This window comes from Typopeltis vanoorti, chromosome 3 (genome assembly GCF_054136105.1).
Source record: "Typopeltis vanoorti isolate ZY-2024b chromosome 3, IOZ_Tvanoo_1.0, whole genome shotgun sequence".
Classification (NCBI taxonomy): domain Eukaryota; kingdom Metazoa; phylum Arthropoda; class Arachnida; order Uropygi; family Thelyphonidae; genus Typopeltis; species Typopeltis vanoorti.
The window spans coordinates 145,711,700-145,727,529 of record NC_143551.1 but is presented as its reverse complement, the minus strand read 5'-3'; the positions used below and the strand labels follow the sequence as shown (position 1 = coordinate 145,727,529).

The following is a 15,830-nucleotide window of genomic DNA, read 5'->3' as shown; positions in this document are numbered from 1 at the left end:
CTGAGATATTTGGGAAAGTTGGTCACTGAGTCTAATCCAATGTTTCTTTCGATGTAAAAAGAGAATCATCAGAGAAACATTTTTGAGAGTGAAAAGCCGTTTCTGTATAAGGTGTTCTACGGAAGTGTTCTCGTTTCGAGTTCTAGACGGATTTCGAACTTAGATGCTTCCATTCGAAGGACAAATGTCTTTTAATTGGCTGTGATTAAACTGCAGTAGCTCAATCACCATCCAATCTATTCGTATAAAACCCGACTCTTCGACCTCAGCATGTTAACATGCTACCCCGTCAAGAACAAATTGGGACTGACGATTTCGCCAAGATGCCCGTCGCCTTCCTTTCTTCTGACGATAAACAGTCACAGCATTATTTACGACAACGAAATGCTCCTATAAACGCCGCAAAATAATCATAAGATTTGAATAATAACGATTCCGTGCGTTCTAGTATTGCACTGGAATGTCGCATCCCCTTCAAAAGAACAGTTGGAGATCTTTCTCGGTGTTGAAATGTTGAAGTCAGAAAAACAGACGTCACACCCGTCTTAAACCGTCAAATAACAAACTTTATATTACAGAAAGAATTACACGTGCATTTGATATGACTTAAATGGTTCCCATTTTTCTTTTCCAGTCATCGTGATTCGTTTGTATTCTCTTGCATGTCGTTCAGTGGACCGAATCGGCAACTCAATGTTGCGTATCAAATCCATTATTACTTGTTAATTCGCTGATATCTGCCGCATAATTAACTTTGTTGCTCGTTTACTTCTTCCACTACGACGTTATTAATTTTTATGAACTTATTCGTTCGACCATTTAAAACAGGGGGTATTCAATTACATTTTCATGGCGTCTGTGCACGCGGGACTATTTGTTTTCCTTTCTGTACTTCGAATCCATTTGGAAAACGGAAGGGTAAAAAAAAAAGGGATTGACATGGAAGGGAAGTAAAGTAAAAAGAAAAGGAGGGAATGCAAAAATTCGTTTTAAAAATACCGCGAATTTATTTATTTTATGAAACGAACAATAAACAAAGAAACTGAAATTGTGAAACGCGTGTTCCAAGCTTATTCTAATCTTCATCCGTGATATTTTCACACATTGAAATTAAAAACATTACTCGTTAAGAAGATTCACGTGATCATAGAATTCATTGACACTTTTTATCATCAGTTTAACTATTTAATGAAATCGCAATAATAAATTTCAACTTTTTAATTTTTTTTTAATTTTTAATTTTTTTTTATTCCGTGGTTGCCCAGAAGGAATGATTAAAAGCTAAATGGGAAGAGCAAAAAGAATCCGTGTTGTCACTTTAATTAATGGCAGAGATCTTTAAACAAATTGTGGAAAAATAAAATTTATCACCAGTAAGATTAAATTTTTTTTTTTATCTTGTGAACATTTTAAAGGTGAATAAAAACTAAAATTAAAATACGCAGAAAGGTTATTCGGTTATTAAAAGATATGCCAGAACATCCCAGCAACGCAAGTAAAGTGCAACATCAGAGCACGAGATGAGGAACTGAAGGCGGTATTTTTTATTACATTAAATTTTAATTTTCGATAAAATAGAATATAAAATTTAGACGCCGAAAATTAGGAAATGCAGCGTTTTGATTATGCTCCCCTCCTAGCTGAATTATTTAAGGATGCATATTAAAATGTAATTAATGAAGTACCTAGAAGGTTCTTCAATAATTACACTTTTTTTTTTACATAATTCTTCAGTTCTTTTCCTTATTCAGTAATTCTAACTGATGAGGACCAACTGTGCGAAACAGCTGTCGGGCCAGTGAAATCTCAAAGTATTAATAAAAGGGAATTAAATCATTGAGTAAATCTCTAATCTCTGCTCCTAAAATAAAATTCGGAAGGAATAACAGATGTTTATTCTTAAATTTTGTTAACGAAAACTTACGGTAATACACCTTAAGTAATACTAATATATATATATATATATATATATATATATATATATAGGCTCCTGAGAGCTTTCTTTATTTAGGCAGTACAATGTGAAGGCAATTTCGATACTAAGGGTTGTATTCTCACAAGATCTCTGATCTATTTTTTTGAAAACTTTTAAGTTCTATTCATTTGGCTATCATAATGACATAGAAAAACATAACACGTTAAACAATATTTTAACGGTTTTGAGTGTTTTGGCTTTATTCATAATAATTATGTGACTTGAAATATCATTTTTTTCTTTATAACATTGGGGATTTATTCAACACATTCTAAAGGCGTAAAGGAAGTATACAGCTGTGTATAATTTGCGAATACCTAGTAACAGTGAACGAATAAAAATGTTTACATTTTATTTTATTTTATTTATTTTATTTATTTTATTTATTTTGTTTATTTTTTGGCATACGTCTTTATAGATGAAAATTGATTTATTCTCCATAACTTTTGTCGCTTATTATTATTATTATTATTATCAATATTACTTAATCTATTCTCGTAATTTATTTATTCGAATGCGTTATTTACACATTAATGCATCAAACATGAATAAATTTGATAAACCTCTGAATCCTAAATATGGTCGAGGGGACACACTCAAATACTTTTCGTTGCCTTGTTACCAATATAATTAGTATATATAATTCAGGTCATTATAATCGATGAAATTTATTATATTAGCGATATTAAATATATGAAATAAATTTCAAATTTTTATCCTTAAAAAGAGCATTGCCCATAATATGTTTCTGTATATCAAATAGCATTGATTCTGAAGTTGTGTGGAATCTTTCCCAGTCTCCAATCCGTCTGTAGCAATGACTGATTGAAAATGATCTTGAAACACACTATCAAAAACGGGATTTGAACACGAATCTATTTCACAAAATGCGAAATAGATTCGTGTTCAATTAGAAGCGTCGGTGTTATCTTTTTAGGATTACGTATGAAAAAGATGAGCCTCCGCAGCTCAGTCCGTGTTGGTCGGAAAGACCTGGGTTCGATTCTTGTCTATGACGTAAGGAACCTTTCTCTGGTCTCTTTCGACTAAAGGTGAGTTAGCCAGTCTCATATGGGGAAAGAGTTTTTTTTTTTCACCCAGAAACTCGGGTTTTTCGTCCTTCTTCAGAACAAACAAACCGGTCCCGTGAACAAAAGCTTCTACAGACATAGGACACCTCCAGGAATAAGGATTAACCGCCCTATTCCATAGGATTTTTGGTTCTGAATGCCTGTGCGGTGAAGTGTGGGTCTACGTGAATGAGAAAGATAAAGCCATGGACAAAATGTATGAAGTCTATTAAATGCGTACTTCCATCGGCTAGCAAAAAAGCAACTCTCCACATTCACACAACAGATCAGTATAAAAGTTTTTCACCAAGCGAGGCCTTTTCAACCTATAAGCACGTGTCATGCTTAAGACTGAGTGATAGGGCGTGGCCAACTATTCAATTAGCATTGTGGAGGTGCATTTATTATCAATACATTCATTATGATCATCTTTTATATTTTTTAGAATGATAAGCACGGAATTATTCCATCTGCTATATAAGATCATCATACTAATGAAACCCGAGTTGTCCAATGCGATTTGACTGTGAAAAGTTGGGAATAAAATCATAAGTAGAAGCTGTTGAATGAGATTTTAATCTCTGCTCCTAAAATATAACAGATGTTCATTCTTAAACTTTGTTAATGAAAACTTAAGGTAATGTATCTTGAATAATTCTAAATTACCTGGAGATTCAGATAACACCTCTTCTCTCTTTCTCTTAATGAATTGTAAACGGACAGGATCCATCAAACAGTATGAGAGAGAGAGAGAGAGAGAGAGAGAGAGAGAGAGAGGTAAAAAATGTTCAGTTTCCTTCCTCAGTTACGGGTGCACTGATGATTCTCCTTATGACAAACTTCGTGGCCTTTAAAGAGCGTAATGAGGCGTTAAATATTCTAATTTGATTATAATTATCCTAATTACCTCGACATTTTCCTGTGAAATAAGAGCTGCACACTACACACATTAAATAAGGTTTCACAAATTACCCAAGCTTCGTTGACTCTTATGGATCCGAGCTGAAATAATTGAAATAATTAAGTGGGACCAGTTCTACAGTTAAGTATTGACATGTCTCGTTATAACGAAATAAGAAATTACGGATAACAGATTATTATAAATCATGCCTGTTATTTCGTTTAATTACTGAATATAAAATTAAAAAAAAATATTCTTTTGATACTGACTGAGTGAACACGCTTACCCAGAATTCCTTTATCCAGAACTGCATATAAGAATCACTTTCAGTATTTATTTTTATGCATCATTCGCAAACAGGATCGCAGGACTTCAGCTGAAATCATCATCTCTTTGGCTCATCATCATAAAATTGTTTACGATACAATAAAACAGTTATTGTATCGTAAACAATTAGAAACAATTGTAAACAATTGTTATACAGTATGGAATGAATTTCAAATGCAACAATGCACAGGAAGGCATTGTTGTATTTGGAATACAAACGGATTCCGTGTTTGGCGGGAAAAGACCTATACTATACGCTATAAGAAAAACAGAAGACTAAATGAATTGTAACTTAAATGTAGATGTAATGTGATTGCTTGGTATCATGTTTCCGTGTCGAAGAAGTAGTTAACCGTGCTAAATACTGAAGCACGATCGTAAATAAACGTTCTGTGTCCTTGAAGCGTCAAGTTCGTAATGCTAATACTGCACTTCACCCACGAGCCCATATATTCGTCTTTATTAGTGCTTGAATTAGGTTTTACTAACTAGACAGCTGTTTCGAACCGTTTAGTTCTCGTCATAGACCAAGCAGAAACCTAAGAGGGTTAAAAATCTTCCATCTTGCCAGAATGAAGCCTTTGGCTCATTATTGTCAGTCATTTGTGTAACTTATTTTGTTTCATTTGGAGAATTTTCTTCCTTGCGATTTTTTTTTTTTTTTAATAATAGGCACTTGCTGTCCACCATTTTTTATATTGCATATATTTCCAAGACAAAACTAAATTAAAAATTGGAGAAAATATAATTCATCCCAGAGACATTGCTGGGGGGGGAAAAAGGGGAGATCCTCCCCGGGCGGTACTTTGAACCTTTTTGAACTTTTGCAGTTAATTCTAAAATCTCGAGAATTCATTTCCAAATATTGTAATACTACAGCGAATTTTCCTCACAATTGCTGTAAGTGTTGTTAGTTATGAGAGGAGTTTTTCTAAATTAAAGTTGATTAGGAATTACCTACATTACTATGAAATAGACTTCGCCAATGTCATCGACGATTTTGCTAACGGAAAAAGCAAAAATAAATAAAATAAATAAATAAAATAATAATAATATTTTAGAATGTTGGAATTAAAGTTTTACTTCAAAAATAAACATAGTGTTTTAATTTATTTCCATATACGTCGTTTTGACTTTTTGTAGTATTTTTAGTGTGTATTGAGAGGGACGGCAAACTCAGGGACAGCCCTGTACAGCAAAAGCCCTGGCTATATCACTGATTCATCCCATCTTGGAATTAAATTTCTACGGACATGTACAGCTTGTTATAATGAATTAGTAGCATAATACCAAAAAATCCACACTTTTTAAGCTCTAATTAAAGTAACATTTGCAATCACGTGGGAAATTTGTACACAGAAAGTATCCTGCCAAGTGGGATGGTCAATCAACTTTTCTTTTTTTTTGGGGGGGGGGAATGAGCTTTGTCAAAGGGGATTAGAAATACTTTGTCAAACACCTGATATATGTCAGACTGACGTAACTGTTGATTTATCTGCCCGATAAAGGGGATGAGAAGGATCGGAAACCAGTGGTCTAGAAGAAACTGGTCTGAATACAAAATAAATTCGTTTATTCATTTTTTTTTTTTTTCTTTACTATTGAATTTAACTCATAACTGCATACTTCACTTCTACAAACGTGGATCGCTTTCATCCATAGAGGGTTACGAAATGATAGAAAGGTTCGCAAAAATTTTATAAAAATCGATAGGATATCCGTAATGTCCCTTCAGTCTTTACAATTTCCCTCTGTAATTTTTTTTTTTTTTTTTCATAAACCGAGAGTTAATGAGTGAATGCATTTTATCGCAGCGCCACTCAGCGGTAAAATCTAAAAAAAAGTCATAAAAATCACGCAGAAACAGTGTCTCGCCATTTCAGACAATTTTATGCAGTATAAAAAAAAAAAAAGTAGGAGAGGAAAAGAACGAATGATTTAAATGAGTTGACTGCCACTTCCGAATGTAGCTAATCACCCTGCAGCTAGCGAAAACAATTGTCTCGCGTTCTCATAGTTCGCTGCATGTTTTACGTTCTCCGCGTGCTTTTCACTGCGAGATTTGCTCAACGTCTGTTTTTAATTTTCTTCGAGTCCCGCCGGGTAACTACGACGATTGTTATTTGGATTGCTGCGGAGAATAGGGGTTGGGGGAAAGGAGAGAAACCGAATGCACTGCCCACTTTTATCTAGTGGCGGATAAAATAAAGAGGGTGAATTAAACGCCGTAGGATACATTAGTGCCCGCAGCCGAAAGAACATAACGTACACACTTGGTTTTGTGTCCGTTATCTGAATAGTCTCCATTCATTACACGGCGTATTAACTTTAACCTCGCCCGGGTAATGTAAAGAGATGTTTTGCATGTTAACACTAAACAGCGGAGGCCAACAAAGCGCATTTTGTTGTTTTCCATAAAGCACTTTTTTTTTTAATTTCCTCCATGCCACGTTCTTTTTTTTATTTATTTTGTTTACAAGACTAAATCAAAATCGATTAGAATTTGTGTTTAATTCAGAAATATGTCCCCCCCCTCCTCCCATATGATAACAGAGGGGGATTTTATGAAATGGAAACGGTTTTAGCTTAAAGCTAAATATTGTTTAGAGAGAAAACAAAAGGCTGGAGATCTGAATGTGCTACATTGGTCCCAATACCGTAACGGTGCCTGCAGGAGGTGTGGGGGAGGAGTTCCTGTTTGAAAACGTGTTTCCTCTAATTCTATACTCCATTCGATTTCAGAATGCTGGCTAGCGGGGCTTAAGGAGAAAGAAGGAAAGACTAATAGATAAAGTTTCTGTTTATTTAATGTGCATTTCCATCTATTATTGCAAGGGTGATTTGTCTAAATCTACAAAACTCTTCTCTCTAAGAGAGTACTCGAGAGATGTTTATTTAAATGTTAGTTATTCACTGGTTTTTATGTCTTTTAGAAATAATTAAACTCGCCATGATATTTAAATATAGTTTTGTCTGCATGAATTTTACATTTCAAATCTTGCAACTGAAGTTTTTTTTTTTGTTGTTTAAAGTTGTAAAATAAATGATAAAAAAATATGCAACGAGTTACAATGAAAAGAACATCGATTCATAAATGACGTCTTTAAATAAATAAGAACTTCCTTCTTAATCATAAGCACTTCAAGATATTTACGAAAAGAATTCGATTTCATAACTCGAAGACTCCACTAAAAAAATGACTAAACTGAAATGCTATCCATGCTCAACACTTAAAAGTCCTCGGTCTGAGGGTAGAGCACTCCCTGTGACAATATTTTTTATCTTTTGGTAAACCCGGAGCAGAGCAAAGGACCAAACCGAACTTAAATTAAAGCCATCTTTTAGGTTTAACAATCTCCTGCGTCTTTTCACGAGAAATAGCTTCCTTAAAAAGAAGTTTGGATGCAGTCAAAGGACACAGTTATTGTGTTCCCGGCAACGCTGTGGGATCTATCGATAGTAAGCACTGACAGACCGGATTTCTTACTGCTGAGGTGGGTTGTGTCCCCACGGTGTTCTTTTATGTCGTATTTCTTACGAACATCCAGTTTGTCCATAGTAAGGGATGTGGTACTGGCATCTTATCTCGTAAACCCCGGGGTGTTTAGCCAAAGATCTGATTAGGATGGCCAGTTTGAATGTGACTTTCAAGTCTCAGTATTTTCTGAGGATCGTTACGGTATGAATGCCTTTATAAAGAAGCCATTCTTGTAATGAAAGAAACGTACGTGAATCGAAACGATGGTCTTAATTTTAGCTCGATTTATTCCTCTACTCTAGGCTTACTAAAAGTTGTGGTGTGGCCTCAAAAGTATTCTGTCAATAGACCGACGCAGTTGAGTATCAACAGCAATTTTAACGATGAAATGACGTAATGAAGTAGGTATCTGTGTATCAATACACAGATACCTACTTCAGGTGTCTGTGTATTGATACACAGATATCCGAAGTGGATAAAATTTCTAAGGTGAACTAGGTCATTATGCGTTTCTTCATTGTTGTTCTAAATGTATTCTTGATGATGACAATGAGAGATGATATTGTCGCTGCATGGAATTTTTTCTTCTATTTTTTTTTTTTTATTCCAACGGGTTTTTTCAATAAATAATACAAAAATATATCACTATCGCAAGAAACTAATTAAAAAAAAAAACGACAGAAGGAGAAAACTGATAAAAGGGGAGAATTGTAACTGTTACTACCCACTAAAAGATGAAAATAGAGTAGCACCGAATCAAGTAAAACTGCAGTATAACGTTTGTCAGCTGCAGATGCTTCTCTTAACCAGCTTTTCATTCTGACTTGAGAAAAACTCCTCCATCTCATCCGAGACTGGGTAACTCAACTTCAGGTAAGAGTCCCAAAATATTCCTCGCGTCCTTGATGAAATCGAATCTAGGTTTCTCCAACGAAAGGGCAGTTGTCATTCTTCTGAACGTGCTTAGATTAGCTTAGGAGTCAGCAGTTCAAATCAAAGGTTCGAAAGTCAAACCCTTCGAGTGTCCAATATCAGCCGGGATTTTTATGATCCCACTATTCAAGAGAAAGGAGTTAGAGAGGTCATCTGTTCTAACTCCGAACGCGTTTGCTGATTCATCGTGTTCAGAGAAGCAATGACGTCACCGGATTTCAGATCTATGAATATTTGTTTACGAACTTCGAAGAGGTTTAAAGGATTCATGCAATCCACAATAGCAAAATGTTCCAGATGAAATGCTGATGAAGGTAGTGCTGTCCGGTGCTGTTCCATGACCTAATTTTTTTTTTTTCTAATGTCAATTAAAAGGTTGAAAATCTATCTTACATTTGAGTTCTGTGAGTAGGCCTAAAGTTTAGATAATCCTCCTCTGTTCCAGGAGATAAGGAAACTCTTTTCAAGCCACTTCAACAATCAGGGTGGTGGTCTTACTCCAGACCGAGTAAATGCGACTGTCTTTAACTAGAAGATGATTTTAATCGTCTGGTGTGAGTCCAACAGTCTGCTTATTATTGGCCTGAAGTTACTTCAAAAAAAGTTCATGTTTGGTTTATAAACGTCGAACTGTTTAAGGTTTAACCCTTTATCTCTACCTGCGGCATAAACGTATGATCAAGTTTACAACATTTCGAAGGCTTGTTTGGGTTGTTCCACTGAAATTACGAGCGAAGCAACTAAGGCTCGTAGGCAAGTTTATGACGTCTGTTAATTGTTTGAGTTCGACCAGTTGGTTTGCCTGTTTTGAAGGATTAAACCCCCCCCCCCTAAATTTTCGGAAGGAAAGTCTCTTTAGACTCTATATGAGGAGCCCTTACGTGAGTAAGATGAAAGAAAAATTAATGTCATAAAATAACATTTAATTTATAATATTAATGCGTTTAATATTTTAAAGATTGGTTTAGTTCTGATGAACATCTCCACATACAAATGGTCATAACGTAGCAGCCATATTTTCGCCTCTCTCTCTCTCTCTCTCTCTCTCTCTCTATCTCAGCTTCTGTATATCTTTAATTCCTCTTTCAAAGTAGTTAAAGAAAATATCACCGCTTTAAGAACAAGGCACGACAAAAGTCTCGAGCCAGTAGAGTAATCCTTTCTTAATATCATATGATGTCTAGAATTCAAAGATCGATTAAAGTAGTAATAAAGATAAGAAAAGACAGACACATTAAAAGAAATCTAAAACGTCATCCCAATTTCCTCTACGATGTTCTATCGATTTTAGCATAAGGTCCGATAATTGAGAGGTTCAGATATTCGCACGACAGTTGGAGATTTGTGAGCTACGTATTAAGTGACAGCATCAACCCACCAACTCTGCTGCATTGCTTTAATTCTGTCCCTCGTCACTCTTTAAAGCCCACCTAAAGCAAACGCCAACTTATAACCGATCTTCCCCTCCTTTTTCCCCCAAGTGGAGATAATTAACGCTGCAAGTACAGCGCCCTCTTTCATTACGCTTCACAGCGAACGAATTTGCCCAGGAGACAAGGGACCTCATGGAAGTCATTTAGTCACAGCAAATTGTTGACCAAAAATGACTCCAACATAAGAAAATTAGTCCCTGTAGGGTTGCCGAAACAATTTACACGCGAAGTTAATTAAAGTTAGGAACACGGAGTGGGATGAGAGCAACATGGACGGTTTTCATAATAATGGTCCCCACAAGGTTTGGTTTCGTTTAGGATTAAGTGCGGTCGTCCACAGAAGCGCCTTTAAAGAGGGCGGAACGTTTCAGATTAGTTTTGCTGATTTATATAAAAGTATATTCCTACTTAATTTAAAGTTAAAGAGCTTATTCACATTTTCATTAATGAATAAATGTTTTTAATACCTGCGATTAAGTGTGGACTCTCTTAGATTCATCGCTCAGCAACTTTTTCGATACCCTTAGTTAAAGGTGCCGAAAGAAGTCGTTGTGCTTCCTCATGAACTGTGAATCTAAGGAATCCCATAGAATGAGTCTTCTTCATCCTAGAAGAAACTTCGGATGAAACCTGTACGAAGCAGTTCATTTTATAAACTGCATCTATTACTTTGAGATTCAATGTGCAAAGAACGATAAGATCCGTCGAAACTAGAAAATACCAATATCTTCATATTATCTTCTTCAATCAAAAATGTCAATAGATTTCTTCTTTCTCAATCCTTACCTGCATCTCACACGGGTAATGATGTGCTAATAGGTTCTTGTACTTTTCGTAGGTGGGATAAATACACAGACACACGATAATTTTCCATAAACTAACCCTTCAAATATTAAATAAATTACTAAGCACATGATGCATAAAACAAATGATCACATGATGCATAAAACAAATAGCGATTTGATAGATTAATTCAATTTTTAGAGTCGCATATTTTATTCAAAATAATTTACAGAATATAGAAAAATCAATTACCGATAGCTACTCTGAAGCATTTTATGTTAAACAACGCAAAAAAAAAATGCTAGACAAACCTGTTTTTAGCTACACAGAAACCATCTATATACAGTACTAACTGTTCTTACGTCAGGACCCTTCAGGGCATTTCGGTAAGCGGCTATTGCCCTTACCTGCCGTTAAATTCTTCATAAGAAGGACCCAAGGTCATCATTCACTTTGATGGCCATTCGGCTAGTTATTGCCAATTCACAGAAGGACGAAGAGGAAATAAAGGTTGTCCAACACTCCGATTCCACGTGGGATATTGAAGTGGAAATAAAATGTTGTATGATGGACGAGGTCATAAATTACTTAATATTTATTATACTGCCATATCGCTGCTGAAGAGACACCTTTTTTTAAATTAAAAAGAGCGATTAGATGTACGAATTTGGAAATGTTTTCCCTCTAAGTTCTTTCTCTTCGAAGAAGTTGGAGGAAAAAAAATTGAAGCTATCAGCTTCTTGTTTGCAACTTTTTTTCTTTTTTTTAGAGAGAGATTTGTGAATGTTCCCTAAGTGAAATACCCCTAATTTCTATAGTTAATGATCGTTAGGAGAACACACGTAGACAGGTGATAAGTAAACCACTAAGCCTTTAATCCACGAGTCATTCCCATTACTGCCACTCATCAAAGCTTTGCTAATCAGAGAAAGCATTTATTAAGCGAACACGCAAGTGCAATAGATCATCCATCCTTATATGGATATTAGTGTTCCCGTAGGGGATTATTCAATAATATTGGACCTACTGTTAAGCCAGACCGACTAATACAGCACCATGACCTATGCCAGAAGAAGGGCATTGCTACGTTGGTATGTTTGCGGACATACCAAAGCCCAAAGGGCATCAGAGTTGAATGCCATTCTCGAGTGATATCTAATGGGAAAATGTTTCGAGACTTTCACGTCAGTTACACCCTAATTACAGGGATTGGAACATTTATGAGAAGCAGAATGTCATTGGATGCATAACTCTTATTCTGTTTTCAACCTTGGACGATAGGATTCTGGTTGAATATAACGAAAAAAATTTATTCCGATGCTATTGTAAAGTTCCCAGAAATTACCATTTTAGAAACTACAATACGACAAGAGGATATTAGCAATTTTTTTTTCCGCACTTTCGACTGCCTTAAAATTTACCTTACAAGGTCTAATACTACGCTATGTATAGTCGTACTGAGGTGTGGAATATAACGGAGATTACAATAATACAATTTATCAAATGGCATTTGATAAAAACACCTTCTAAAGAAAAACATTTTTAAATGGAAAATAATGTCATCATAAATGAGAAATACTGAATAAAGGAAAAAGACATTTCACATACATAACAAACTATCTGAGATAAACAGAGAAGAATGGAGAATAAAATAAATAGGAAAACGTATACTTGTGATGCTTATGAGAATTGGGAAGACAAAGAGAACTTTTGTGTGGGGGGGGGGGATGGCCTAAGAGTAAACTAACATCATGACTAAGAGGAGAATTAATAAAGCTCTTGGATCGTGACCAGTAAAACGTCAACCGCATTACGTACATTTTAATCCATTACAAGACAAAAATAGCATTAAGATCGGGAAGTAGAAAAGAGTGATAGTCAGTGTCGTACTGATTTATCTGTCTATCACAATCAACCATCAAGTACCGATCTAATTTAAGAAGGTCATTCATTACCAAGGATTCTCTGTGTGTGTGTGTGTGTTCTAATTGAAATTCTTGGAAACATGCAAACCCAAGACACCGTTAAGAGTTTAACCTTCTTCACTTCGATGACAGCCACTAATTACTGCAAGAGGTGCATTGTAACCTGATCTTCGTAGCAGAATTGAAGTTTTATGTGACGGTTGGCGGCAATGTGTCGCTGTCAAGGCGGAGAAAAAGAAAAAGGAACATACATGGATGAGCAAAGATGTGCAAGTGGGGGCGTGATCCTTGAACGACTCTCAAAGCGAAGGACAATTAAGAATCGGTGCAGATGTAGTCCTCCCCCCCCCCCCCTCGGAAACAATGCTGTCTTATAACAAACTTCAGAAAGTAATAACCTACTTTTTAAAACTGAATTTTTCATTAAATGTAAGCGCTTTGTCTCTAAACTCTTTTATCCACTTTAAAGAATTCTCAAGGAAGCGCTACATCATGTCATACATAAGGGACAGCAGGAAGGATTAGCACACTTTCATATTTTTATCTAAAAATAAAATCGCATTTATCAAATAACACGTGAAATACATCAAAACAACTTTCGTTGTATGCGTTATATATCCCATTAACTAACACTGAACCCATTCATGGTATTCAGTTTACGTTCTTTCCTTGGGGGTGGGAGGAACCACCAAGGAAAGAACCCCGAGTGTATATGTACATATATGTATATATACACTCGGATCCTGTCAAAGATGGAAAGAATATTCGCCATTAACTTAATTATAAGATGATTTCAATTGCAGATAACTTTGGCGATTTCATATTTTATTTATTGATACAAACGGAATAAATGGAAATATAAACAGCAATAAATAGAAGAGACAAAATTGAATCATATAACTGGATCTCTGAAAGAATAATAAATGGAATAAGGAAAGATGGAATAAATTCAGAACTATACAAATACAGCTCTAAACCATTTCAATTACGATTAATTAAATTTCTAAACAGAAGATGGGAAGAAGGAAACATCCCACAAGAATGGAAAACAGCAATAGCCATAAACATATACAAAAAAAAAAAAAAAAAGGAAACAAAGGATTGGGAAAGTACAGAGGAATATCCCTACTAAATACATGCTATAAAATATATCTAGATATAATTAAAAGTAAATTAACACAATGGGCCGAGGAAAATATTGGAGAAGAACAATGCGGCTTTAGGAAAAGAAGATCCTGCACAGATCCCACATTTACACTCAAACAAATTATAGAAAAAAGAATAGAATTTAACCTGCCAGCATATATGGCCTTCCTAAATTATGAGAAAGCATACGATCAAATCAGCAGAACAAAATTAATCAATATACTGCATGAATTGAAAGCTCCACCTCAAACCACAAAAGCAATAGCAAATATGATGGAAGGAAGTTCTGTTAAAATTAATAATGAAACAACCGAAAAAATTAAAACCAATAGAGGTCTCATTCAAGGAGGTGGATTATCACCAATACTGTTCAATATATATATATATATATATATATATGTGTGTGTGTGTGTGTGTGTGTGTGTGGAAAACATTTCAAGAGAATGGAGGAAAAACAAAATCATAGGAAATAAAGAATTAATCAGCCTATTGTATGCTGACGATCAAATTATTTTTGCTGAAAATGAAGACCAATTACAGAAAAATCTACACGTATTGAACAAAGCAATAGAACAGTATAACATAAAAATCCCAATAAATAAAACGAAATCAAAAGCATTTCAAGGTAAAGAAATTAAAAGATGCAATCTAGTCATCCACAAGAAAGTAATAGAACAAATGAACAAATTTAAATATCTAGGAAATTACATAAGCCCCAATGGAGAAATCGACATTGCATATAAAAAGTAAATATTCCTAGAAGTCATTGGTACTTTGAATAGACACTTCAATAAACAGATGTCTAGAACAACCCAAATAAAGCGATACAAAATAATAACCAAACGAATTCTGAAATATGGACTTGGGGGGGGGGGGGAACGAGATAAAAGACAACTGGAAGCTGCAGAAATGAAGTTCCTAAGACCGCTCGCAGGCTATAAAAGAATAGACAAGATAAGAATGGCAGAAATAAGAAAACAGTTCTCCATAACTAACATAACAGAAGACATCACAAACTATATAAAGAACTGGAAAAACCACATAGAAAGAATGAAGAGGACAGATGGCCAAATATTGCTTAGAAATATAAACCAAAGGGACACCGATCAAGAGGAAGACCAAGGAGGAGATGGGCAGAAGACTTTTTAAACCCTTGAAAACGTTACAGGCAAACAATTGCCTAATACCGGAAGCCAAGAAGAAGAGATTTATTTATATGTGACTCCTACTTATGAAAGGTTGTAACCTTATAGTACATTAGTGACGTCAGCGGACTATGGTTTATTTCTTTTCTATTTTATTAGTTTGTTTAAACATTTTTGTATTTTTTTTTTTTCATTTTTACCTACTCCAGAAAGCTTGCCGTAGAAACCAAACATGGAACTTTTCCAAGCCACTTCAGGCCTCCAATAAGTATGGCGGGTAGTCTCACACCGGGCGATGAAAATCATCTCCCACCTAAAGACAATCACAAACAGCCATGCCCCAGGCAGGACGCAAACCCACAGCCTGTTGCATGGAGAGCAGATACGCTAACTACTCGGCCCGCCAGATCGGTATCATGTGGTGGTAGCAAGGCTTTCTGTCAAGGAGAACAAACCAGCCGGCGAACACACACTAATAAGAGACATAACAGGTTAGTGAAGTGGTCATACTTTTCTTAACCATCCGTCTGAGTATCATACTCAGAACGATTTGCAAAATACCTTCTGTTATGCATATGCCCTCGTTGGTTACATCTGTCATGTAAAATTGTTGTGACCATTTGGGATTTTGTCCCTGTGACTTTTACCAAACAATTTTTTTTTTTTTTTGTCCATCAGTGGACCAACAAGAACAACAAAAAAAGGAATTTATGC

At 35.3% G+C, this 15,830-nt stretch overlaps 1 protein-coding gene across 2 annotated transcripts in view; it reads right to left on the bottom strand.

The window, feature by feature from the left end:
• Positions 1 to 15,830, bottom strand: part of LOC150108636 (metalloprotease TIKI1-like) — a 271,836-nt gene that overhangs the window by 184,672 nt on the left and 71,334 nt on the right. The window lies entirely within an intron of this gene.